Source organism: Dermacentor variabilis, chromosome 6, assembly GCF_050947875.1.
Source record: "Dermacentor variabilis isolate Ectoservices chromosome 6, ASM5094787v1, whole genome shotgun sequence".
In the NCBI taxonomy this organism is placed as follows: domain Eukaryota; kingdom Metazoa; phylum Arthropoda; class Arachnida; order Ixodida; family Ixodidae; genus Dermacentor; species Dermacentor variabilis.
In genome coordinates this window covers 152,118,186-152,143,113 of record NC_134573.1, presented here as the reverse complement: position 1 = coordinate 152,143,113, position 24,928 = coordinate 152,118,186, and the positions used below count along the sequence as shown (strand labels likewise).

Sequence of the window (24,928 nt, the reverse complement as noted above, 5' to 3'; positions counted from 1 at the left end):
CGAGAAGAATGGGCCGACGCCCTTCACGAAAACGCAGATGAGCACTCGCGAGAAGGCACTAAGTATGCTAAATACAAAGTGCGCCTGAACCCGCAGTGAGTATTTAGAGACGATTATGCTAATTTGACAGAGGACAATGAATGCAACTCGTCATTGCAGCAAACAAAGCTCAAGATCAATCTTTTTCTGGGCAGCTAAACTTTTTTGAAGTCTTCAAACGCAGCGAACCTTCTTGTATATGTATGACTTCCACTGTGTCATTTTCACCCCGCCCTATTTATCTCTGTCCGCTTCCATCGTTTCTGTTTCTATAGATTCGAACCGACTGCTCGATGTACTACGCGCAGAGGCGTGAAGGCAAAGAAGATGCCGCGCAAGACACAGCAGGAGAAAGGGAACCGAAGGAGAAGGAGAAAAAAAAAAAAGAGGCGCCAGGGAAAGGGCCCTTCCCTAAGCATGATTCGAAACACAGGGCAAGCCGCGTAGCCTGAGGGACGCTCGTGCATCGGCCCGGAAGAGGATGCTGGCCCGAGAAGTTTATTGTTTCTTCCTCTGGGCTCTTTGGCGAGGCGGCTTTCTGGAAACAAGAATCCCGCAACGAAACAAACCACGTGGGCCGTCAGGCTCGCCAGCTTGCGGCTTTTTTTTTTTTTTTTTAGTTTTGTGTTTCTTTCCTTCTTTCGCTTGTGTTTTTTTTTTTTTCCCTCTCGAGTTCTCGCTTCCCTGGCTCCGGTCTGGCTCTGCGCCCATCAGCGAGCATGCGTCCCACCAGGCCAACGCGGCGCCGCAGGAAACAAAGGCGAGGCCGCGTAACAGTGTGAAGGAAATCGAATTCCAATCTCAGCTGACCCGTGAACTGCGGCCCGCCGCCGCTGCCTCCTTGTTCCGCACCCTTCGCTGCTCCTGACGAAGGCCGCTGAAGCAGCTGCAAGCTGACTACTCGGTGCAAGCCATGGCAGCATTTCCATTTCAGTATATATACCGTATATCAGCTCCAGTAGTTATTGTACGATGCGAGGAATGGGTGAAAGGCGGGGCTCAGTGAAAGTGTGGTCAAGGGATTCGCAAGTATACCTCGCGTTATCGTGCACCCCCGAAACGATGACTAATTAAAGAACTGTTTGGTTGATTAAGTGACCGATCGACCGGATTTGACATCCCGAAGCAACACATGGGATATGCGAGACACCGTAGTTTAGGCTGGGGTTCTCAAACGTGCACCCAGGGCACGCGGTGCCAGAGCGTCCTTGCATTCCGCAGCGCCAGAATGCGCGCAGCACGGCCGGGAATGGAAACTGCTGGTGCGCGCTAAGGAGCAGAGCGCCATAGCCGCAGAACCACCACGGCTGGTGTGCATGCTACAGGTAAGGACCCGTATATAGGTAGTGTCTAAAACGCAACGCCTATGGCGTGTTTCCGGCTCACGATATCGCTTCCGCCGTTTGCAACCAGCAAAAGCCTAAGCCTTCAAGATCCGCAGCCGCTTAGCCAGAAGGCGCCGCCGCCACTGGGGCGCGTGATTTGGACACCAACTATTCACGGTAAAGATCTCAGGCTAGAACTGTTCGCGCGAGAGCATTCGCCGTGGCAAAGGCGGCCGTCCAATCATGAAAAGCCCTAACCAACAAAACGCTTTTTTTGAATTCTGCAATTGATCGGACATACTGCGAACTACGCGCGCCCGCCCTGCTCTGCAGCTTACTTCCGACGTGACGACTATAGGAGCGGCATTCGCACGGCGATGCCTACACATTACTGGCCGTGAGGGGCAGTCCCGACTGCCAGGAGTGTGCGAGGTAGCCGAGACGATAGAACACGCATTGTGTATTTGTCCACGATATGCTGTGCAAAGACAATCATTGGAGCAACACTTGCTCGAGTTTTACCAATCAACCTTTGTCTGAAGAGGTTCTGTTGGGACCTTGGCCGGATTCTCGTCGGCGCGATGTTGTGAAAGCTCGAATCAAATTCTTGCACGACAGCCACCTAGATTTCAGACTTTGAAGACCCTTTGTTGTTCAAGTTCACTCGCTGCCATCCTCACCCTCATCATCAACACATATCTTTCTCCCCCTCTTTTTACTCCCGTCTCTCTTCCCCAACGCTGAGTAGCAGATCACAATTTTTATTTAGGCCGACCTCTCAGCCCTCTGACCTGCTCTACAACGTGCAGATATTACTATACTCTATATTATAGTTATTTAAACATAGAACCAAGACGGCAACGCATTCAAAAGATACGTTTCAAAAATAAAAGGATAATAGATATGAGTTCGTGGTTCGTCCGCTGTATTCTGGCGCGTCCTTTATTTTTCGTGATGTGCTTTTGTTAGAGCGATGCAGCGCAGCTTGACTACGTTAATCGTATTTAGCCTCTTGTTTCCCTCTGCTGTGCTTCGCGATGCGCCTCGCAGAGCCTTCCTCAACGACTGTTGTATAGCGGAGATGAAGGCGAGGCCGTTGCGAGGATTTCCTGGGAGGTGATTCCCGCACAGGAAGTTTGTTGGGCGCGCTTCCGTTGGCAGGTGGTGGTGGTGGGTCCCGAGCGCGCAATCGCCGCTCCAGGAAGGAAGGGCTGGGCGGCCGCATTCTGACGCTGCTCAGCGTTTGCCCTCTCCTAAAGCTCAACCCTATACGCAGATGTGCAGCAGGGAGCATGGCGGCAAGCCAACTTCTTACAGCGGCATCTAGTGAGCGGCAAACGAATCAACGCTGTGCAGAGAGAGAGAGAGAGAGGAAAGGCAAGGAGGTCAACCAGACGAGCGTCCGGTTTGCTACCCTACACTGGGGGTGAGGGAACGCTGCGCAGAAGGTAGGTGTACGTATATACCGTGGCGAACGCTGTTCACTCCGAAGGAATGGGTGCAAAGACAGCGTTTGAGAGCGCGTTGCGATGTCGTTCATCCAGTGACGTACTGCTCTGCTCGCTCAACAGCGTGTCACCACTAATGCGAGCGCCGCTGATTTAAGTTAAGCGGCATCGGGTCGCGAATCGATATTTCTATTCGCGGTCTGATGGCAACAAGCTGAAACCATGGCGGCATTCGCAGTAGCGCAGACACGCTGTTGCGCGAGTACACATATTTCCATTCTAATAGCACTTCGCGGTAATATAGTGAAAGGAAGGCCTGTAGTATGATGGTCCTCAAAACAACCGTCCAGCGCTCTGATAGGAAGAGCCTTGGCACTTTCATCACTGAGCCCTTGCTTACAAAGAGCACGCATCGCGCTTGTCGCATGCCGCACGCTGTAGAGCAGACGCACTCCAACGCACTGTATCCACGCAACGCGAGGCAGAACAACATCATTTGTTCGCTTTCCCACGAAACCAAAGCCCTCCCGCACAGCGAGCGAGTCGCGCGGAAACCGCGATCGAGGGGGCGGCACTGAGACGAAAAGAAAGTGGGGATGGTGATGCCATGGGACCCCACTGCACCCTCTCGTCTGCGAGAACTTACCACGGGAACAACACGTTCGCGAGCCTGCGAACCATGAACTCGATCTCGCCGACGACGTTCGGCCATGCACCGACGCGCTCCAGCGACGGACTCGATGATTTCAGAGGCCCGAGAGAGAGAGCTAGTACACCACGACGCCCTTCTGTCCAACAGCTCGTACACAGCGCGCAGAGCGCAATCACATCGTCGCAAGCTTGGCTGTCTGAAAGGTTGGAAGCAAAGGGCACAGCGGGGAAGAGAGATGGGAGGGGGGGGGGGGGGGTCGGAGAACGAAGGCTTGGAGGATCGAAGTGGGCTCGAACGGGGGTCTTGGAAGAAGTACATGGTACATTGTGTGTGGGGGAGGGGAGAGGGGGGAGGGCAGGCGCTGGTCGTAACCGAAAAGCCCCTTCAGAGGAGGGACTACTCTCACGCCCTACGCCCTCCGATGAGAGGAGGTCCCCCAGCCGGCTATCCTTCGGGAAATGATCAAACCAATGGCCTGAGAACGACCAGATGTCATTAGCTACGCCAAAGCTATTGAGAGGCGCCTGCCAGCGTTATGGCGCTGTCTCGAAGGGGAGCGGCCTTTATATATATGTAAGCGTGGGGACAAAGCATACGCTTCGTTCGGGGGCGGAAATTCGCCGAGCACGAATCATGCGAACCGCGGCGGAATATGATGTCCGCGCCGCACATAATCTCGCATGCGTTATACAACAGCGGGGAGTTGATTGCATCGCGGGACGCGTTCCAATAGCGCACGCACGGACCTTCGTCGCGCTAAGTTCCGGTTGCGCACTCAACGTCGGGAGTTATGTACGGAATGCCACGACCTGGAGAGTGCCACCAACATCGTCCCATCCGCTTACTTTTGTTTGTCGACTTATTCCTCTAAATTCGCTTTGGCCTCATGGGCTTTGTTGTCTGGTCGTCGCCTACAACATCCAGGCTCGCTGTAGACGAATTATTAACAAACAGAGATGCTGATAAAAAAAAAAGTAAGAAAGAACCAACATATGTGACTGCAGCGCTCCTTGTGCATAAATAACTATGCGAAATTCCTTGTTTTCTAAGGAGACTCTAAGGATACATTACCTTTCAGAAGTTTCGTGCTTGACACCTCGCACGCCGCCGAGTCACTCTCGCCATGTTCAGGTACCTGCGAGTGTATGTTATTGCTGCAAAGGCAAAGATATTTTTTCTCTTTATTTTCTTTTTTATTAACCTTCACGTGTGATATACAAGAGAAAACATACTGTGCATACATTGTCTCATCGATTTAATAAGGAATAGCGCAAGCATCACACAGTTTAAATATCGCTTTCCCTAAAGCATACAATACCACTATAGCAAAGATCGTAAGAGACAGAGAATATACACGTATTTGCTAGCTGAGGTGAACATTGGTGAACGCAAGGTGACGGTATGTCTCGGCGCGCCGTCGACGTTCGGAGGTATTCACCAAATGTTTTAAAGCAACAGCTTTACTAACCGTGTTAATCGAGCCGAGTTTCGCCGTCGCCAGCAATTTGACCTTCATTCGACCGCAGCTGCGCCGTAGCCTTGGCAAGGCATAATGTGACTCGCCGCGCCGAGCTCCGCCGCCGCCGCCGACTTGGCGCATGAGCTCTCCGAAGCGGGTCGCCGCCAGACCACGTGACTCGCCACGCGCCGGGCTAAGAGGAGCGCCGATCTCGCCTAGTCAGTGCGAGCATGGCCATGGGTGCGAGCGAGGCCGGGCCATCTTCTTTGAGCGTTGCGTAGGAGCTGTTTGTGTGTTGAGTGCAGTCCCTCAGTTGGGCTGCACCACAACAGCCCCCTTGTCCGGGAAGGACCGTTGGCCCGAACCAAGTCCCCCCACCGAGTCAGCCCGGGTTGTGGGGGAGCACCGGGGTCAATGTATCGAATGATGCTGGGTTGACTATAGTACATGAAAGCTCTGGGACGCGGCGCCTCTGGCTGCCAAGTCCTCTTCCCATCTGACAACGGTGCGTAGGAGCGGGAGGCTTTGAGCCGTCGTCGCCAAGTGGCGTCTGACCACCCCGCGGATATCGCCCGGCGACCTTCTTCACTGGAGAGGGTCCGAAATGCAGCAGGCGTCGCGCCGTCCAGATCAATGTAGCGACAGCGTTCGCGCCCTGTTCGTTTGTGCTTCGGCGCTGCGCATGTTCGTGGCGTCTCTTTGCATGTCTAGCACTTGCGCTTTCCCTGTGGCACAAGGTGTCGCACCGTCGAACGATGCGTGTCTACCCAAGCCTAATCACAGTCATGTCCAGCTACCGACCTAGGTACAGCCATGATACCTGGCTTAATGATGATTGTATAGCTAAGTATAATAATTGCAACTAAATCAAAGGTTAACTAAGTGGAACCAAGCTTTCGCTTTGCATATCCACGATTAGCTGAGCTAAGCCGTAGCCAATTTTTTCAAAACATATATACATTTGACTGGAAAGGAAAAGCGAGGAGCAGGCTACTGCCACCGGATGGGGTATACCACGGCGGCCTAGACTCTTCAGAAAGAAGGGGACAGAAACATAGAAATGGAACACAGGAAGGAGGGGAGGAAAGAGGAAAGAAAGAGCAAAATGACAAACGTCAAATAATAAAGTAGAACACACAGTAGAAGTCACGCACAGGAGGGCCGGTCACTGCAGGTTCACCAGGTGGAAATAATTGTTTAGAATTCGTAACTATGCGCCTAGTTGATGCTCAAAAACATTCGCAGTGCTAACTATACAACCGGTGCGAATCATTTCAATGCTCTTTTCACTGTTTTCACGTGGCTCCACGCATAGACTTCTCAACTTATTCATTTCCCCGTACAGACCCAGAGAACGCCGGGACCGCTGATACGACACATTAGCTTCAGATAAAAAAAAACACAATAAATTGAGAAGCAGACTTATTCATTGTCATATTATCCGTGATATACAGTAATAACAGGAGAGAGAGCAATTTTAATAGGGGTTAGTGATGATATATTGACACAAGGATGTGGGCCTTTCACACCAGACGAAAGCACGCGCAAAGGTTGGCGCCATGAAAGATAAAAAGCGCGTTGCCTCCACGCTCTCTTCTGGTTCGCCAATAAAACAGACAGCATCTATTTTGTCATCTTTCGTTACATTTTTCTTTATGCTGGATGTGCTGGGTAAATCCTACCGATTGCAGGTCGAACACCGTATACACTCCCATTACGAAATCCGATCGAGCTGATTCCTGTTCACGTGCGCACAAGCTGTCGACTTCAAGGACTACCACCTGAGCCCGAGCCCATACCCAACCGCGTCAGGAGGATGAGTACATCAGCTCCTTCCTCTCTCTCAGCCACCCCGACAAAGGTCGACCTTAACTAGCCACGAATTCCCACATGTTTCCACGGAAACTGTTACGAGGATGCTGAGGACGATCACTTTGAGCGCGTCGTCGACTTCAACGGCTAGACTCCAGAGCGCAAGCTACGCAACGCCTACTTTGCCCACGAAGACTGCGCGGACATGGTTTGATAACGATGAAACGGCCAAATCATCATGGGACAAATTCCGACGACAGCTATAATCAGGACATATACGAGCCTTCATGGCAAAGATCGAGCGAGCTGAATCTATAATTCAGGCTAGGGGTACAGCAGCCGAACGAAAGCGTCGCAATGTTTGTGGAAGCCCCACATCTTTCAGTCAATGTACAGGCGTCGTGCGACACAAGCAGCTCGTGGCACAGTGCATGGACGGTGTGAGCAGGAATGACGTGCTTGTGGCCTTACTGAGACAATCTTATAATCTGCTAAACGGGAGCTTTCTAACTGCACACATAACGGCCGAATTACAAATACAAACACGGTCCCATTTGGCGCCGCACATGATTTATGCGGCCTTCATACTATGGGCACTTTCATCGTGAATACGAAGGGTGCTCAACGACCGCACTAACTCAACTCAACCGGGCGCTAACGGTTAGGGAGAATTACGACGACCTGTAAGTGCAACAGATATGGTCTCTGCGGCAAACCGATACTAAAAATGTAGAAAGAAGGCGCTGTCACATCGCATCTGCGAAAGCTGTTCGAGACGTGCGCCTGGTGTTCTGGCAAGGATCGCGACGGCCGGTCGCGAGTGACGCACTCGACGCCGATGGAAAAGCAAGGAACAGCGAGAAAGAAAAAAAAGAGAGAGAGAAGGGGGGGAGGGGGTATTGTCGCGGAGCGAGCGAGCGCCAGCCCTTCTCCGGGAGGCACTCAGCCTCGACCCATCTTATTCACACTGATCGCGCGGCCGAACTATACAACAGCGCGGCGCGCGAGTTAAGTGCGTCTTCGCGGCCGAGCGAGTTTACACAAGCGAGAAGCGAAGCGCGATGGGGCGAAGAGCCGATAATCAAAGCCCACGTCTTGTGCGTTGGCGCCTCTTCCGCGGGCGACCGCCGCCGCGTTCTAGAAGGACCGCGCGATGCGAGCGGCGAGATTTATGGGCCGCGGGAGGGGCCGAAGAGCCAGAGTCGCTGTGCGCGCACACACACACACACGCACGCACGCCGATAGCTGCCGCTGGCGCACCGTAGAGGACCGGGGGGAGGGGGTGCCCACCCGCATCGGTCCATAAACGGATCTTCCTCGGGTCCTCATTAATCTCCATACACGCACTGCGCGCGCGCGCCTGCGTTCTCTGTCTTGACGACGCGCTGCAAAGTCGTCATATTGCGCGCAGGCGGCAGCGCCGGCGAGTCCAGGGATAGAAAAAAACTACGAGGCCGCGGTGGCCCCGGGCCTTTCTTATTGTTATGGATATTAATGACGCCGATGAGAGGACGACCTTTCGCATCTCGTGTGTGTGTGGGGGGGGGGGGGGGGGGAGCCGTATATACGTCCGTACGTGGCTCCCTTGCGCACTCCGGCTGTACGTCGTGAGTGCGAGCGGGAGACGCGAGAAACGCGAGTCCCCAGGGGTCGCATAACGCCGCGCGACGGCTCGGATGACGCGACGCGACGCTACTTTAGCGAGGCGCCGGCGTCACCTAGGCGTTAAGCAGATTGGACATGAACGCAAACGAGGAAGCCCGGTGCTTTCCGGCGGCCTCCACGAAAACGTCTACCGCGGTTGAAAAATTCGTCGTCCTCCTTCGCTCGCGTACGGGCCCCCATCAGGGCGTCGTGGCTCGTCGTGTTATGGGCTCCTTATTACATAGTACGGCCATAATGCTCTCCGGAGACGCGTCCCGAATGGATGGCGAGACGGGCGAGTTTGCGCACTATATTAAGGTATAGCCGTAAATGCACGCGATGCAGCACATTTGGAGCACTCGAAGGCCACGGCTCGATGCGTTTTCATCAAGCCATCGTGCCAAGACAATCGAGTTCGGGTGACATACTCGTACGGCGAAAGGTATCCCAAAGTGCCAAAGGCGGGAGCGATCGCTCACTATCGACAGTAAGCGTTCTACTGAAACCACGGCAATAAAGCGCAAAAAGCACACGTGATAGAGAACTTACGAAAGTAACAAAATACTACACGATAAAAGGCATTGATACAATCTACACACATACACCTCATATCTGTATCATTGTGCTTTCAGCAAGATGTCTCAGCCGATAAGCAGCGCTTGTGCGGGTCTTTTATTGCGCCGTTCATTGCTTTCTTGCAAAATGGAGTTCTCAGGGTGGGAAAATCGCGCGGCACTTCACTCAAGGTATTCAGACGACTTCGATCACATAACTTACTCACTATGAGTTGTGAGAAGAAAATATTTACCTATATTCGTGTGTATTGTACGCAACAGACGGACGACGTTAAGAAATATGCCGCCTATTTAAATGTAATGTACACATTTCGCACCTTCGACACGAACAACAAAGTATTCATCATCATCATCATCATCGTCGTCGTCGTCGTCGTCGTCGTCGTCGTCGCCGTCATCATCATCATCATCATCCTTAGCAACATCATAATTTTGTACCACCATCATCAATTTTCTCATCACTGATTCCTATTTATCATTTCGCTGGTGTTAGACGAGTGTGCCATGCTTGCAAATTTCCCGAATCTCGTTTTGCCGACTCCGGCGGCACTCGCTCGTGCATCGACCGTGGCCTGTTATTTTGACCCGACGATAAGAAAAGCGAGACCTGCTACAAATACGTGGAAGGCGTGGACAACTCCAAACATGTCGCCACGACTAGCTAGTGGCACGCGGGCGCGCCGCCCCGTCTCAGCAGAGCCGCAGACGCATCAATATTTGACCAGCGGGGCGGCGAGGCGAACTTCCGCCGTTTTCGCACCACTTTCGTTGGAATGCACGGAGACGGTGGAATCTGACCAGGGCCGTCTGTGGACTCTGTGGAACGTGAAGATAGCCTCGAGTCCTCATCGCTGATGGTTATTGCACCCTCTGTTATCATGCCTGCTGTAATTATTACTATTTTATCATAGAGGTCGCGTTATCGCATTCGTGTTCATGCCTTCCCATAATTCCATATCTACTAAGAAAACAAAGTTAGTCAATTGAATTCTGGGATTTTACGCGCCAAAACCAAGTATTGATCATGAGGCATGCCATAGTGGGGTACTTCGGATTAATTCTGACCACCAGAATATATTTGCACCCTTAAGGGTGCTGGTTCGTCCCATTGTTAACACCCTTAACTTTCTGGTTATCAGAAAATCTATGGTACGCGACATCGAGTTACACCTGCGAGAAGCTCAAACTATACCTGCGGTGAGAAGAGCCGTGGTTGAAAACTCTGTAATAATTCTGACCGCTGGACGCGCATCTGAAATCTATAACACCAGAGCTATACACAGTAAAATAATTTACACCCTTGATGGTGAGAATTGCGAGTCATAACACCCTTGAAGGGTGTTTTCATTCTAGAAATATCCCATCATCATGACTTCTTGCGAAGCGTAGGGCAGTTCTAGATGTCATAACACCCTTTTGCCCACCAAAAGGGTGCACTGACTAAGGATATTGGGGGTGGGTGCAAGGGTGTTTTTGTTTATTTTTATTACATTCACAAACATACAGTTGTACAAAGAGACAGCGTGTCCCACGGCACTACAAACCAGTGGCGGATCCAGTAGCGGGCCCTCCCCTCCCCTACCCCAACCCCTTCCCCCCGAGACATGTCGGACTTTCAATGCCGACAAAACTCCTGAAGACGGTTCTCCACCGTTTCACTGTCTCTTTTGATGAGCCATTTTAAATATGTCCCGCGAAAAACATGTTGCTGAAGCACTACTATTATGTCATAGTGGGCTAAGTGGCACACAGTTCTCAAATGTCATCACGCACAAATTCCGCGGGATCCAAAAGCACGCACATAATTTTTCTAGTATTGAATATTTAACCAAAAAGAAAAATGTTCAAAACGTTTTCAGCAAGGCAGAACAAGTGCAGCTCTTGCTTGTGGGACGCCAGCAATCCAGCGAAATAAATAGGCCACGTGACAGCATGCAGCTGGACGCGCCACAATCGCTCCAAAGCAATGCGGTCGTGTAGGTTTCTTTCAAGCACAACGAAACAGGCAGAAAAGGGGGCGACGAACCCTACTCGGACAAAAGATACGCCGATTCGGGAAGATTTGACCCCACCTGAGATTCTTTCGCGGAATCAATAACCCCAATTAGTTCTGCTTCTCTGACGTTTAAAAACAAGGTAGCTTCGTAGGCAAACTTGAGCCTTCTCACCCACCACAATGCTTTGATCAAGCAGCCTCTGCAGAAAGAGCCGTGCAAAACGCTCATGGCTTCGCGTCTGCGTCAATTTACGAAGCTGGCTGTACAAGAAGAAACTATTAAGTTTGTAGTTGTATAGGAAAGGAAAGTTCTACTGGCTTACAAACAGCTGCCAGAACGGAGTGCTCAAAAAGAAAGGGAGGGAAATGTGAGAAAGTATAGAGAACCAACGTACAATTTGCGATGCATACAGTATTTGCCACACCAACTAACAGTGCTATTTACTCAAATATTTCCCCTCCCAAATCGGAGACAGTATTATTGCCTGCATGGATAGGACATTGAGCCAATCATTATAGATAGAATGAGATTCCAGAAATTGGCGGGGCATTTGCAGACCCATCTTTGTCCACGGAACAGTGGCGAGGCATTTTTCAAGTCTGCGCGCGATTGTCCACCTGCAAAGTACGTTCGAGATGTCTTGGCATATGCAGACCTGCGCGAGACTCGCCCGTCTCCCCTCGCGAGACGGGTAGGACAGGTGCACATGCTGAATACGGGAAATACTTTGTAGAATGAAATTGAACTCTGTCAAAACACCAGAGCTCTGGATGACAGGTTACGGTGTGCGCAGAGGCGTTCTGCTAGATTTTAAAGCGACGCTTTCTATGCCTCCTCCCTTATAATTTCCAATTCTGCTGCTCCTGCTGTCACTGCCTTGCCAGCCGCGGCGGTGGGTGGTTTGAGAGCGTGCATAATGTACATGAGAGGGACTCAGGGAAGGCGTGTGCGAGCCCTTTTAGCGAGAACTTCGTGGGCATCGCTACAATACTCTCTGAACCCCTTTGGCCGTCATAATGCCCACTACTAAACATGGCAACAGTTGCAGGCAAACAATAATTTACTTCAAGGTATGAAAGGGCACGTTTCTGCTATTTCTAAAAAGTAAGCACCGCGCAGTTTTGTGCACGTGGATCACTGACTCAGAGCATGCAGAGACTCAAAGCCGCACTAAAGCACCGCAGCGTCAAGACGACAACACGCAAACGGCTGTTCGGCAAATCAGCGCTTCAGCCCCGATGCGATGCGCTCGTGTAAGGGAATTAGAGCGTTAACTTTCACGTAAGCTACGAAAAATGGCGCGCAACAGCGCCTCGAGCAAGCACGTCTTTCTGTATTATAACATTCAACATCACATCACGACTGTGGTAGGCCGTCAACATCATCGCCAAATATCGTCAGTGAACGCAAATAGAACAGCAAGCTGCGCTTATGTCGATTCCCACAGTGCGTGGGATCTGCCTCTGTTTATAATAATAATAATAATAATAATAATAATACTAATAATAATAATAAAAATAAAATAATAATAATAATAATAATAATTGCTCAGAGGTACCTTAAAATAAATAGCCTCGAAAGTTATATACACACGTAGTTTAAAAGAATATATGTATTTATGCCTTGAAAACGAAACCGAAATCGCAATAACTTCGACCGACGGGTGTCGCCGCGATCGCTGCTGAGAGTCGCGGCGGGCCGCCGGGTGCACATGTGTGTGTTCTCCGTGACAGTCTTGAAGTTGTGAGTAATTAGATTGTTTTTCGCTACGTTTAGGTTGCACCACCTCGTTGTTTTCGTGTACTTTTGTGCTCATCGACGCGAAGGGAGCATCTGGACTGAAGGCGACGCGATTATGCGTGAGAAAGAAAGGCAGTTACGGCCTACATCGGTGTTTCTTTGTGACAGTGTGTTTACTATGCCTACGACGGCCGTCATTCGTGGTCAACGAGAAAACATCTTCCATTCAGCCTGGACAGTGATGAAGTGGACTTTTTTTTCGGCGGAATCCATCGTCATCATCGTCCATCCACTACGTAAACGAAATGGCGTGCCCAGAGTACACATCGTGACAGCGCTCCGCCTTCAAACCGAGGGCCTTTTGCAAGGCGCATGGACGGCTCATATGAAAGGTACGTACGTGGTCACATTCAGCGTCGCGTTTTTATGGCGCGTCATTGTGGTAGTAATTTTCGCGTAATTTCTTTAAAGGACAGCACAAGGTGTGTTGGATGCGAGTGTAGTATGTGTACTTCAGGCGGAGCCTACGGGCACCGAACGTGAAAAAGAAATGAAAATATATCGGATGTTTCATTGTTCGTGTGTCCTCAACTAATTGTGACAGCACATAGAGTTGTAGAGAATTAAGTACTGTTACGCGTCAGTATACAGCGCAGGCAGGTAAATAATACTTTGGTTTGGCTAATTCATTCTGTTGCCTAAGATGGGCGCATACTTATACCGGTGTCACACGGCCACTTTCGATCACGATTGAGCCTGTTCTGGATTGAAATTTTCGACCGCGATTGGCTCCCGTCCGCAGATTCAGCAAGGAAGCCGAACGTGACCAGAAATTCGATCCCAGTCAGGATCGATCGCGGCCAAAAGTGTGCAGTGTGACAACCGTATTAAATGTCGCTTGTGTATTTGCACTCGTTTTGTTCTTATTTTTTATTTTTTGTCCCAGGTCACGTGGTAGGTAATGACGCAGGTAGCTTGCAATGCTTGTGCTTTCATCGCTAGAACTAATACAAAAGAACCACAACATCCCGGCTATGTGGTTATCCTTCGTTTTCAGTTGTACTCGTTTGTTCTAGAAGATTTCGTGCCGTTGCGGATGAACGCGTGGTTGCGCTATTTGTTTATTAATTTATCTTTTCGTATAAATAAGTACACCGAGCCTGATCATATTTTTCTCGACCTTGAACTCGTTTTTTTGGTTTCACGCACGCATGCTTATTACTACTACTATTTGTTTTCTTGTTGTACGACTGAACCTTGCCTAAGGCGTCCTGTCAGTCGTCGACAGTATTTCTGAAATGAACTGCACTGAACATCCTACGGCTATTCTATGTTTCACTACCTTATTCTAATGTCTAGTTATAAAGCGTATGGTTATTGTAACTATTCTTGGCTTGTATATATGTATGTATTAGGCTGGTAAATGCTTAATTGTGTTTGCAGTTTTGAGAGGTTCTTTTATTAAGTGGTCAATCTCGAGTGGTATTAATGGTGAGTTGTTTTCTTGTGCCCATGCAGTTAGTCAGCATGAAGCAATTGCATGGGAACCGGCTGATTGTCTTGGGCCTACACATTGCTCAAAAGGCAGTGAAGATGTCTGAGCCAACAGGTATACTTTTTTCATCACAATTGGCCTACATATTTTTTCCACAGGAGGATGAAGACTTCTCCCAGTGAGCTCCAATTACCTCTGTCCTGCGTTAGCTGATTCGAAGTGAAGCCTGCAAATTTCCTGACTTCATCATACAGTCTAATTCTCTACCGTCCTTGACTACCCTTGTCCTCGCTTGGCATCCGTTCTGTAACTCGAATGTGCCACCGGTTATCTGCCGTATGCATTACATGGTTGAAGAAGGCACTTGGGCTAGTTGGTGCTCATCGCAGACTCTAGACATCAATAACTAGCGTGAAAAAGACGACAACATAAAGAAGCACATAAGACAAAACTTTAGACTTCAACTGAAATTTTTGCTGCACAGAAACATGGGATGCACAGAATGTCGACCAACGTAAACAACACAGGAGCTATCGGAACAAATTGATGAACAGGTTAATTTCACATACGAACACTCTTGGTAAGAGCCAGGGACGGCTGCTCACACACCTGTTCCCCACTTTCTTTATGCAAAGCGGTTCGTATATTTCCCTATGAACCTGCTTCTGGAGCTGCCTGAGCTCACGATTGCTTTGAAACTGCTTGGTGCATGAGCACGTATGGCGATAATTGGCCAGGTGGCCACTAGCCACTAAGGCACTGAAAGCAGCCCTATGTTCCCTCAAGTCAAACAGGTCGGTGTTTAAAAGACTGCTTCGGGGAACCAAGATAGGGCAGCTGCCAGTGGCTGGTGGCCATCTGGCCAATCATTCCTGTAGGTGCTCATGCACTGAGCAGTTTCAAAGCGCTCATCTGCCCATGCGGCTCTAGAGGCAGGTCGACATGAAAATATTCGAAGCACTTTGCATCAAAAAGTGGGTGATAGGTGTGTAAGCACCCCTTCCTTGGCTCTCACCAAAAAGAGTGTTCGTATCTCGAAATGAACCTATCCATCAATTTGCTCCGATACCTCCTTTGTCAGACAGGGAAAGGGAAAGATGAATGTTGCTTCCATCCGTTGAGGTCGCATCCCCTGAATCCTATGTTTCTGTGTAGCCAAAATTTCAGTTGAAGCCTAGAGCTCTGTCGTGTGTGCTTCTAGCTGTCGTCCGCTGTTTTTCTTGCGCTAGTGCATGATGTCTCAAGTCTGCACTACATAGCCTGACCAGCTCCCTTCTTTACTCGTTATGTCAGCTAGGATATCAGCTCCTTCGTCTTTCTGAACCACGCTGCTCTCTTCCTGTTTCTGCTGCCATCAGGATGGGAGTGGACATGACAAATGAAACTGAGTGTCATTTAGACAGAGGAGCAGTGAGACTTCCTGTGCTTTACCTTTTGGTGTTGTACATAAATGTTGAAATTGCACCAACACATCTTTTTCAACCTTGTGATTTTCCCATAGCTGTGACAAATGAATATATAGGCTTTAAGAAACTAAAAATGCAATTTGCCTAAGAAAAAGAATACTTTTGCACTTAAAGGTAATGTGTATGATGCTCTAACTCCTTTGATGCATGTGCCTTGAGAGGTGTTGATGTTGTTTTCATTTCTTTCGGTAAGCTTTACTTGATGGGCATGACTTTATATAAAGAAATAAGTTCAGAAGAAACCATAATACCTGACAGGCAGAATTGTCGAGATTGAGAGCCAAGTTTTCTTTCATGACATTTTTTTCAGGCTGTACTAGTTGACCCATGATGTTCAACAGTGCGGACTTGTACAAAGGATGTCGAAAGTGGCGAGAAATGGAGAAAAATGCTATCGCCTCTTTCTCCATCCTTTGTCGAGTTCACATTGTCGAACGTCATCGACCAATACCAACTAGCCTGTTTGCTAGTACCTGTACTAGTTGAGCCATTTCTACTATGGTACCGTAAACCGAATGTGATAAATTCAAAATTGGTGCCTTTTCTATCTTTGTACAAGTGTTTCATATAATAGTTTAAGGCATTATGGTTGATATCATGTTTTGACACCACCATAACCTCATAAAATATCTTCATGCATGCGACAGGTGCCTCTTGTACAAGTTGCGTGCTGGCCTGATATGGAGAACAAACCTGGCAGGAGGTAGAGCACATGCTGTATTGTAAACAAGACGCACGATTGCATTTACTTGGCAGTTATCGCAATGTTTTCTGATATTTACCTGCAGGAACATTAGTTATCTCAGCTGCTAAGGACACTGGAAAGATACATCACTAGACACTGGGAGCAGAAAGAAAATCTGATTTTGCAGTACTATTGAAGTCATGCAACATTATGTCTAACCAAACTGGCAGGGATGCTAGCTGTTAAAAACAAAGGGCTGATTTCAAGGAAATTTCGCATTCCTAAATGTGTAAGTGAAATGCTCTATGCTTATAAGCTACAAAAGATTTCCAGGATAATCATGCTAGTTACACTGGCCATTTGCTAATTCAGTAAGCTTCACTGAAGCTTGTTTTAAAATTCACAGTGTCTTTATACAGGGTGATGATAGTAAGTTTTGTGGAATTTTTAAATATAACCTGTTGCATATAGCATAATTCTAGTCCTTGAGCAGGAATATTCAAACAGGCAGACATATCTTGCACGAGAAATTTAAACACATGTTCAACTAATTAACGAAAATCTATAAATTAGCTTTTCAATTACTTACTTCATGGCACATATAAACAAAAACAAAGTGGCTTAACCGAGGGGCCGATGTTTATTAATCTTATCCTAAGAAGCTAGCAAACACTAACACCAAGGACAACTTAGGGTAAATTACTTGTGATTAGTAAATGAAATAAAGAAATTATAAATTACTGAAAATGAAAGTGGATGAAAAAACAACTTGCCACAGGTGGGGAACGAACCCACGTCTTCGCATTATGCGGGCGATGCTTTACCAATTGAACTACAACAGGTGCCTTTTCCCCATCCACTTTATTCGGTATTTCTGTTTCCTAGTAGAACTCTAGGAGTGTTTGCCAGCGCCACCACATATATGAAGCACATATTGTAATTTACGAATCATAGCCAGTGAGATTACAAGATGCATCAACTTTGGAATTGATTTCCAGAATGACCATCAAACTTGCCGTAAAAATGCACTGTTGTTCCACTTACTTTTTTAACAAAATGTGCTTTCTGCACTGATGCACAAAAGTAATTGGAACACCATTGTGTAGTGTTCTTTATCAGGGAATTATTCCTAAACTGGTGTCATCCTGGAAGTTCAAGCACACACGTCTTCCAAGCTCACTGGCTACAATTGGTAAATTGCAATATGCGCAGTAAAATAATCAGTTACGAAGTGAATAGTGAATTTTTTTAATTAGTCGAACATGTGTTTAGATTTCTCATGCTAGTGATGTCCACCTCTTCAAATAATCTAGCTCAAGGACAAGAATTATGCCATCTGCCACAGGAAATTTTTTAAAATTCCATAAAACTTAAAAATGATCACCCTGTACAATGCTACTACAGTGCTAAACAGCCAGCAGCCTAATCATCACATTTAAGAATGCTGTAACAACACTGACAAGTGCACTAAAGTTTTCTGCGCTTCACAGATGAAAGATGTTGGCCATTAGAATGTTTGATCTTAGTGTAACTTACAATCAGATAACCAGCAAGATCAAGTGAAAGCAGATGACAAACTTCATACATGAAAGGTTTTAACTGTGCTTTAATTAAAATAGCTAAACTTCTGTAAAGCATGATGCATTCACTGTGTTGTTCCAGTTCAAAGCATCTAAATGATCAGATGCTAACGAGTTCTTGCTTGGAAGATCTTTAGTGAAAACCTCTGTAACAAAAACGTCAGCAGGATTATGTGCTTGCTTAGTGGAGATGTCTTAAGATGATGTAAAAAGGTGTAGGTAGGGCTTCTAGTAGAGATGCCAACTAGTTCTGAGAGAGGGGTTGTTACCAGCCACTGTGTAGGTCATAGATTAAGAAAAAAATAAAGGTCAGCTTAGTGATGCTTAGTATAGTGATGCATGCATTGTTTGTAATAGTGAGTATAGCGATGCTTGCATTGTTTGCCTGGGAAATCTGATGAACAGCATCGTTTGTGCCTCTTGTTAAAAGAGCAAGCTTCTGTGAAAACGCTTATTTCTACTCCTATGAATGATGTATATTCCTGAGGAGGCAGGCAAAACAACAATGCCATGTGTTATATTAACCGATGAATGTAAGGTCATTGTTTAGGCACGTAAACCCTGCGAATTTGTTTTTGCCTTGTGGCCACCACCTCCTGTGAAATAATGGTTGGCATTTACACTATTGGTTTTGGGAACAAGGCATTAATGTCAAAGTACCTCTTGATGGTTACCCTGCAATGCATAGCGAAGCATATGTCTGCACCTTATTTTCAATATAACTTGCTTGTAGGGAAAAGCTGCAGTGAGATGATGTGGCTTCTCATTGTAAACTTATCGCATAAGACAGGATTGATATATTTCTAACCAATTTATTGGACTCAACACGAGCATCTTTATTTGTGCACATTCCAAATTGTAGTTTTGGGTCAGATGTCACGCACGAAAACAAACTACCCAGCGTTATTGCTGTAATATGACGGCGGTTAAGGAAGTAATGCCTCCAAACACACTACTTTGCCAGTAGTACTGCAAACATTTTGGCTCTTTGTCATTAATGCACTGATGTTTAAGCTATAGAATGTCACATGCCCCATCTTCCTATCTCTTCGCATTCCAAAGTAATCGATCAATGCATGGCATCCAGTGGTGATGTCCGCTTGAAATAGCGGGCTGTAATTGAATTTCTCACTGCAGAAGGTTCTACGCCCTTCAACATTCATTGCCGTCTGAAAGCAGTTTACGGGTATGCCTGTGTTGAAGTCAGCATTGTGCGGAGGTGGGCAAGCACTGTGAAACATCAAAATCCAGCCGCATCAAACGTCCAGGATCAGCACCGAACTGGACGGCCCGCAACGGCTTCTGATGAGGATCATCAGCATCAGGCAGATGAGTTGAATCGGGTCAATCGCAGGATCAAGCAACACCAGATTGCAAAAACACTCACCATTTCCATTGGTTCAGTGAACCAGATAATTAAGAAACTCCTGGGTTACAAGAAGATTTGAACTTGTTGGCTATGTTTCAACTTCATGTCAGTCTTCAGTCGCCGTGGCACCCAACAAGCGCAAGTCTTCTTGTAACGCAGGTCTTTAATGATGTGGCTCACTGAGCCAATGGAAATGGCGAGTGTTGTTGCAATCTGGTGTTGCTTGATCCTGCGATTGCCCTGAGTCAACTTATCTGCCTGATGTTCATGACCCTCTTCAGAAGCCATTGTGGGCCGTCCATTTCGGTGCTGATCCTGGAGATTTGATGCGGCATGATTTTGGTCTTTCACAGTCCTTGTCCACCTCTGCACAGTGCTGATGTCAACACAGGCATCCCCGTAAACTGCAGTCAGATGGCGATGAATGTTGATATGTGCACAACCTTCCGCAGTCAGAAATTCAATTACAGCCTGCTGTTTCAACTGGACGTCACCACTGGATGCCATGAATTGCTCGATTACTCTGGAACGGGAAGAGATACGAAGGTGAGGTGACATTCGATAGCATAAACATAAGTGCATCAATGATAAAGCGTTCAAAATCTTTGCAGTAATATTGGCAAAGTAGTGGGCTTGGAGGCAATAATTTCTTAATTGCCCTCATTTAATTGTGTAGCCTCTCTCTCCTACATTCATGATGTGGCAGAATAAATGCCTTATTTTTTCGAAATAACGATTTCTTGGAAGTTAGTACCATCTGTGCTTGTTTTCTTTATCGTGGTCTTCATGTGATCTTGAAATATTAAAGTGAATGATGCAGGGAAGCGCTGCTTGTCATGTTTCGTGTACTTTTCCTGACATTGAATTACAACAAATCATTTTGCAGGTAGAAAACAAGCAGATGGCTACAGTGATCAATGAAGAAATGGCTTCATCTATGATGGCTCGCCTTAGGACATTGGAATGGAGCTACACAAAGGCATCACCAGCCTCGCCTGTGCCCTGGAACATTGGTTTGAATAAGACTGTTCTTCAGTGTAGAACGACCACAAGACTTGTCACCACATACAAGGCGTAGTGCAAGCTCTAAATATTGTACAGGTGGCTAGAATAAATGACCCTCCATGCAGTCACTCTTCCTGTATCTGTGGTAAATGGACAATTTCACGCAGAACACTCACACGTTCTTATGTGTTTTCTCTCAAAGTTGCTATGCCATGCGCTTGGAAACACATTACCTATTGTATGCACTCCGTACATAACATTTCTATGTGCTAGCCTGACTGTAGACTTACAAAACATACAATGAAGTGCATGTGTACCCGCTTCAATATGCCGTACTTCAACACCCTTATAGCAAGGGCTATTATATTGCTCATTACACCTGATAGGTGAAGGGGTAATATATTCCTGATCACACCCTTACACCCCATGGGTCGAAGGGTAATATGTTGTTCAAAACACCCTCAAGGGATAGGGTGTTATTGGAATATAGAATAACCATCATAAGGGTGTAATTGCCTATAAAACCCAGCTTTTTCTAGGGTGCTAGGGGGTTAGTTATAGACACACAAAAAAACCCTTAGCGGTGTAAATTATTTTACAGTGTAGAGAGCCACGGCCGCTGGAAACCTTTCTTTTTTATCCAGCGACCGTGACAGAGCAATAGATGCAGTTTTCGTGTGATCTGTCGCAGCTATTACTATGTCTAGTTGTTTAAAGAAAACGGATTTCGCCAAAACAGAAAACTTGACCAACGATTCGATATCAGGCCTTTACGGTGATAGCCATGTACACTTCATAGTGTTACAAACCAATGAGAGTGTCGAAATGTTTAGCGTGATATATATGTTCTCAACATTACTCATGTAGACATATGACACTGGTTGCATATGAATTCCGACGGCATTTCGATGGAGAAAAGAACGAAAAGAATGCCCCATAAGTATACCATAACTAATAACGCACCTTGCATGACTATTATATATGTGAGCTTCGCTGAATGATGAGATATGTTATGCATCACAGAAGGACACGGTCTACACACTATTGTGGAGTACTCCGGAATAATTTTTGCCACCTAGTGTTCCAAATCGCGTATCAAAAGCAGGTATAGATGCAAGTATTTTCTATTCCACCCCCTGCAGCCACCGTTGCTCCGAATCGAACCAGCATGCGCGTGCTGAACAGCATATATCGCCATAGCCACTAAGCCGCCGCAGCGGGTCTTAAGTGTTAATTAAAAATAAAGCGGCAAATTATGCGAATTCTCAGAGGATTGATGGCCTATAGTGATACCTCGTCCAATGCCAAAGGTAAGAAGGTTCGGTAAGGCTGCGGAAACCCTATCATATGCGCAGTCGCATATAATAGGTTTAGGATTAACTCGCGCGCATATAGTTCGACCGAACGCCTGCAACGCCGGTTAATAGCTGGCGCCGATAGCCTATACGAAAGTCCCTCATATATACGCCATACCGAAACCGAAATGGCTCTGGCCGCTCGATCGGTTATACCAGCGTGCGTTCTCCATTGCAGCCGTGAAGTAAAACTGTGGCATGCGCAGCGAGTTTTATACGTCTGCCGTCCCAGTTTCCTCGGCAAGCCTTCTTTTCAATTTCATCTGTGTCCGGACTGTTCAGTACTTCCAACATGGTTTCCATTATTGCTGACTCCTACGTGACAGCTCACGGCTCCCTATACGATCTTTCTTTTCTTTCCAGCGTCAGCACCGAGAGGACCAAGATCCCGCTGTTGACGCAGGCCGCATTCTTACAATATTTGCTGTCCGGCGCGACAGAAAGCGCAGTAATGCATTAAAGAAGAAAAACAAACAGAAGAATTGAATTAACAGGAGTGAAATGCACTCAATGGAAGGAGTGCGAAGCAAGAAAAAGAGTGGGGTACATCATGAAAGCCACACGTCTGTTAACAACAGCCGAAATAAAAATGAAGTAACTGTACGTTCGAGATAGGGAGCTCCGAGAGGAACGGCGTACGTGTCTCGATTGTGCGAACTCGACGAGCCGCAGACGTACAAAAGCAGACGACGCAATGGACGACCAAAACAGACGACCGAAGCAGACGACCGACCATGCGCTGCAGGCCAGCAGGGGGATATCTGTCGTTTCGACGTTTGGCGAAGGTTCCCGCTGCTGCGGTGATCGCCGGCCCCGGCTGTTTGGTTTCTGTCCCTCAGTGGCCGCTGTTTCGGCTGCCCTCTTCGTGTATGCTCTTCTGCTCCTTTCTGACTTCACGCCGGTCCTCCTTTCGCCATTCCCACTCTTCCCTATATCTTCCCGTTCGCTCGCGTGTTTTCGCTGCATCAGGAGCCGCGCTGCTGATGCTCGCGACAAAGAAAGAGCGGCTTGCGCAGGGGATCTTCGCCGAGTAGCCCGTAAATTTGCCTCAGTGTTTTTCCAGCCCCCGACCCGCCGTCCGCGATCCTTCTATGGCTTTTCCCCGCCGACTGCTTGTTTTGATTGGTGCTTATATATCCTGCCGTCACTGGAGCGATACCAGGCCCGGGGTGCGGGGTACTGATATTTATATTTGTCCCTCTCCGTCACGCTCTCTCTATCTGCTTCCTCCGACATCGTCCTGACCGGCTTGGATTCTTTCAAGCCGACACCGAGCGATGGCTTTGTGGCGGCTTCTGTCAGCTATTCTTTTTTTCCCGCTGCTCTAGAGTGCTGCTGTGCAAGCGAGAAAATGAACGCTTCTCCTGCGGTTGCCGTTAAAGAAAAGACAAACGTAGCACACTAATGAACGCTTGCAACTGACAAGACATCGAACATGCGGCAAGCGTTCGAATGACCTTATATGGTCCCCTGCTGCACGACGAGAAGGCTGTCATAAACCAATACCGATTCATTTCTGAAGGGCGTGGCTGCACAACGCGTTCGGAACGACGTCAACGCTGTAATATCGATGGCACCGTATACTCAATCTCTGGAGCAGCCGATGACAGAAAAGAAAAATGAGAGATATTGTCCATATATGTGTACCGACAGCATACTGGCCTTGACGAAGTTTGCAGAGAATTAAGACCACAGTGCCAGCCGTGCGGTCGGACGTAGAGGAACGCAAACGGGACATCTCTGTACAAACAACTCCACAGATGGCAAAACTGACGTGCCCCACGCTTCTTCTTTCCGGTTCATGAAAAACGCGATTCAATTTCCCGCCATACACGCTTCGTTATACGGCACGCTGCCGTTATCCGGACAACGAGCAAGAACTGGCCTTTCTTCGAGCCAGTCGATTTGCGAAAGAATTCAAGAACTCTTAAATAATACATATTAAATTAAAATAAATATTAAATAATAAATCTCTTAGCAAACTTTGCTTAGAGATTTATAAACGACGGACGCAGGCGAGTGGGTGGCAGTTACAAGCGTTCTGCCAAGGACAGCAACCACGAGCTCATAGCTGTGACGATGCTGCTGAGGCGCAGGCTAATCTTCTTCGTTACAATATATATATATATATATATATATATATATATACCGTCAGCCTGGCTACGCCCACTGCAGGGCAAAGGCCTCTCCCATACTTCTCAATCTACCCCGGTCATGTGCTAATTGTGGCCATATTGTCCCTGCAAACTTCTTAATCTCATCCGACCACATAACTTTCTGTTGCCCCCTGCTACGCTTCCTTTCTGTTGGAATCCAGTCCGTAAGCCTTAATGACCATCGGTTATATTCCCTCCTCATTACATGCCCTGCCCATGCCCAGTTCTTTTTCTTGATTCCCAACTAAGGTGTCATTAACTCGCGTTTGTTCCCTCACCCAATCTGCTCTTTTCTTATCCCTTAACGTTATGCCTATCATTCCTCTTTCCATAGCTCGTTGCGTCGTCCTCAATATTAGTATATGGAGGTCTGCTCCCCCTTAGAATATTTACAGGTGCTCTCTATGCTGGCCCATGCACGGCAAAGCTGCCGAAGAAAATCGGTTTGGCACTTTCCGCAAAAATTGGAGAGCTTACGCCGAAATTTTCACCTACCTGCGTCGAAACGGACATTGCGGCATTTCTGGCAAACCCAGTTGAGCCTAGCTCCGCGCGCCGATTTATGGGCAAATTATGTGTAACGTAACGAAACTGGAACCGCATTCACAAGGCTATTGGTTCGCAAACACCGCTTGCCACTCACCGGCCGACTTCGCTAATATGCCCCCTACCGTGGCTAACTGGCACCCGCTCTTACGAACAGTCGCGACGCAATAACTTATTTTTTTTTTTTTTGCGTGAATACAGGATCCGCATTAACGACAAAAGAACTGTTCGTGCGACGAAATGCCATCAAATCGCCACGATGGACTCATGATTAACGAACGCCTCCGGCCAAGGGCCAAGACCACTTCCGAGCGAAAGAGCTCGGCGCATATTCGGCTTCTGCGTTTTTTTTTTTTCTTTTTTGGCCCCTGAGTGCAGGACGATGTCGAGTCACCATAAGAGCAGCCGAACTTTCTGCAGCGGCGCTGCGTTTTGCCTCGGCCAGCTTTTCTCTCTGGCTTCGTTGTCGTTGAGTGTCCCGCAGACGTTAGCCGACCTCCAGCTGCGCAAACTTCCGCCAGGAATGCGTGCAAGAATCGCGTGCGTTATCGGTCACTCACTGGACATGCCCGTGCATGGC

The 24,928-nt window shown here is 47.7% G+C and overlaps 1 long non-coding RNA gene across 1 annotated transcript; it reads left to right on the top strand.

Moving 5' to 3' along the window:
* The first annotated feature begins 12,651 nt into the window (after window positions 1-12,651).
* LOC142585500 (uncharacterized) lies at window positions 12,652-20,420 on the top strand. Its single transcript, XR_012829098.1, has 3 exons — window positions 12,652-13,083; window positions 14,210-14,300; window positions 20,173-20,420. It is a non-coding gene; the product is annotated as an uncharacterized LOC142585500 (long non-coding RNA).
* Window positions 20,421-24,928: the final 4,508 nt, after the last annotated feature.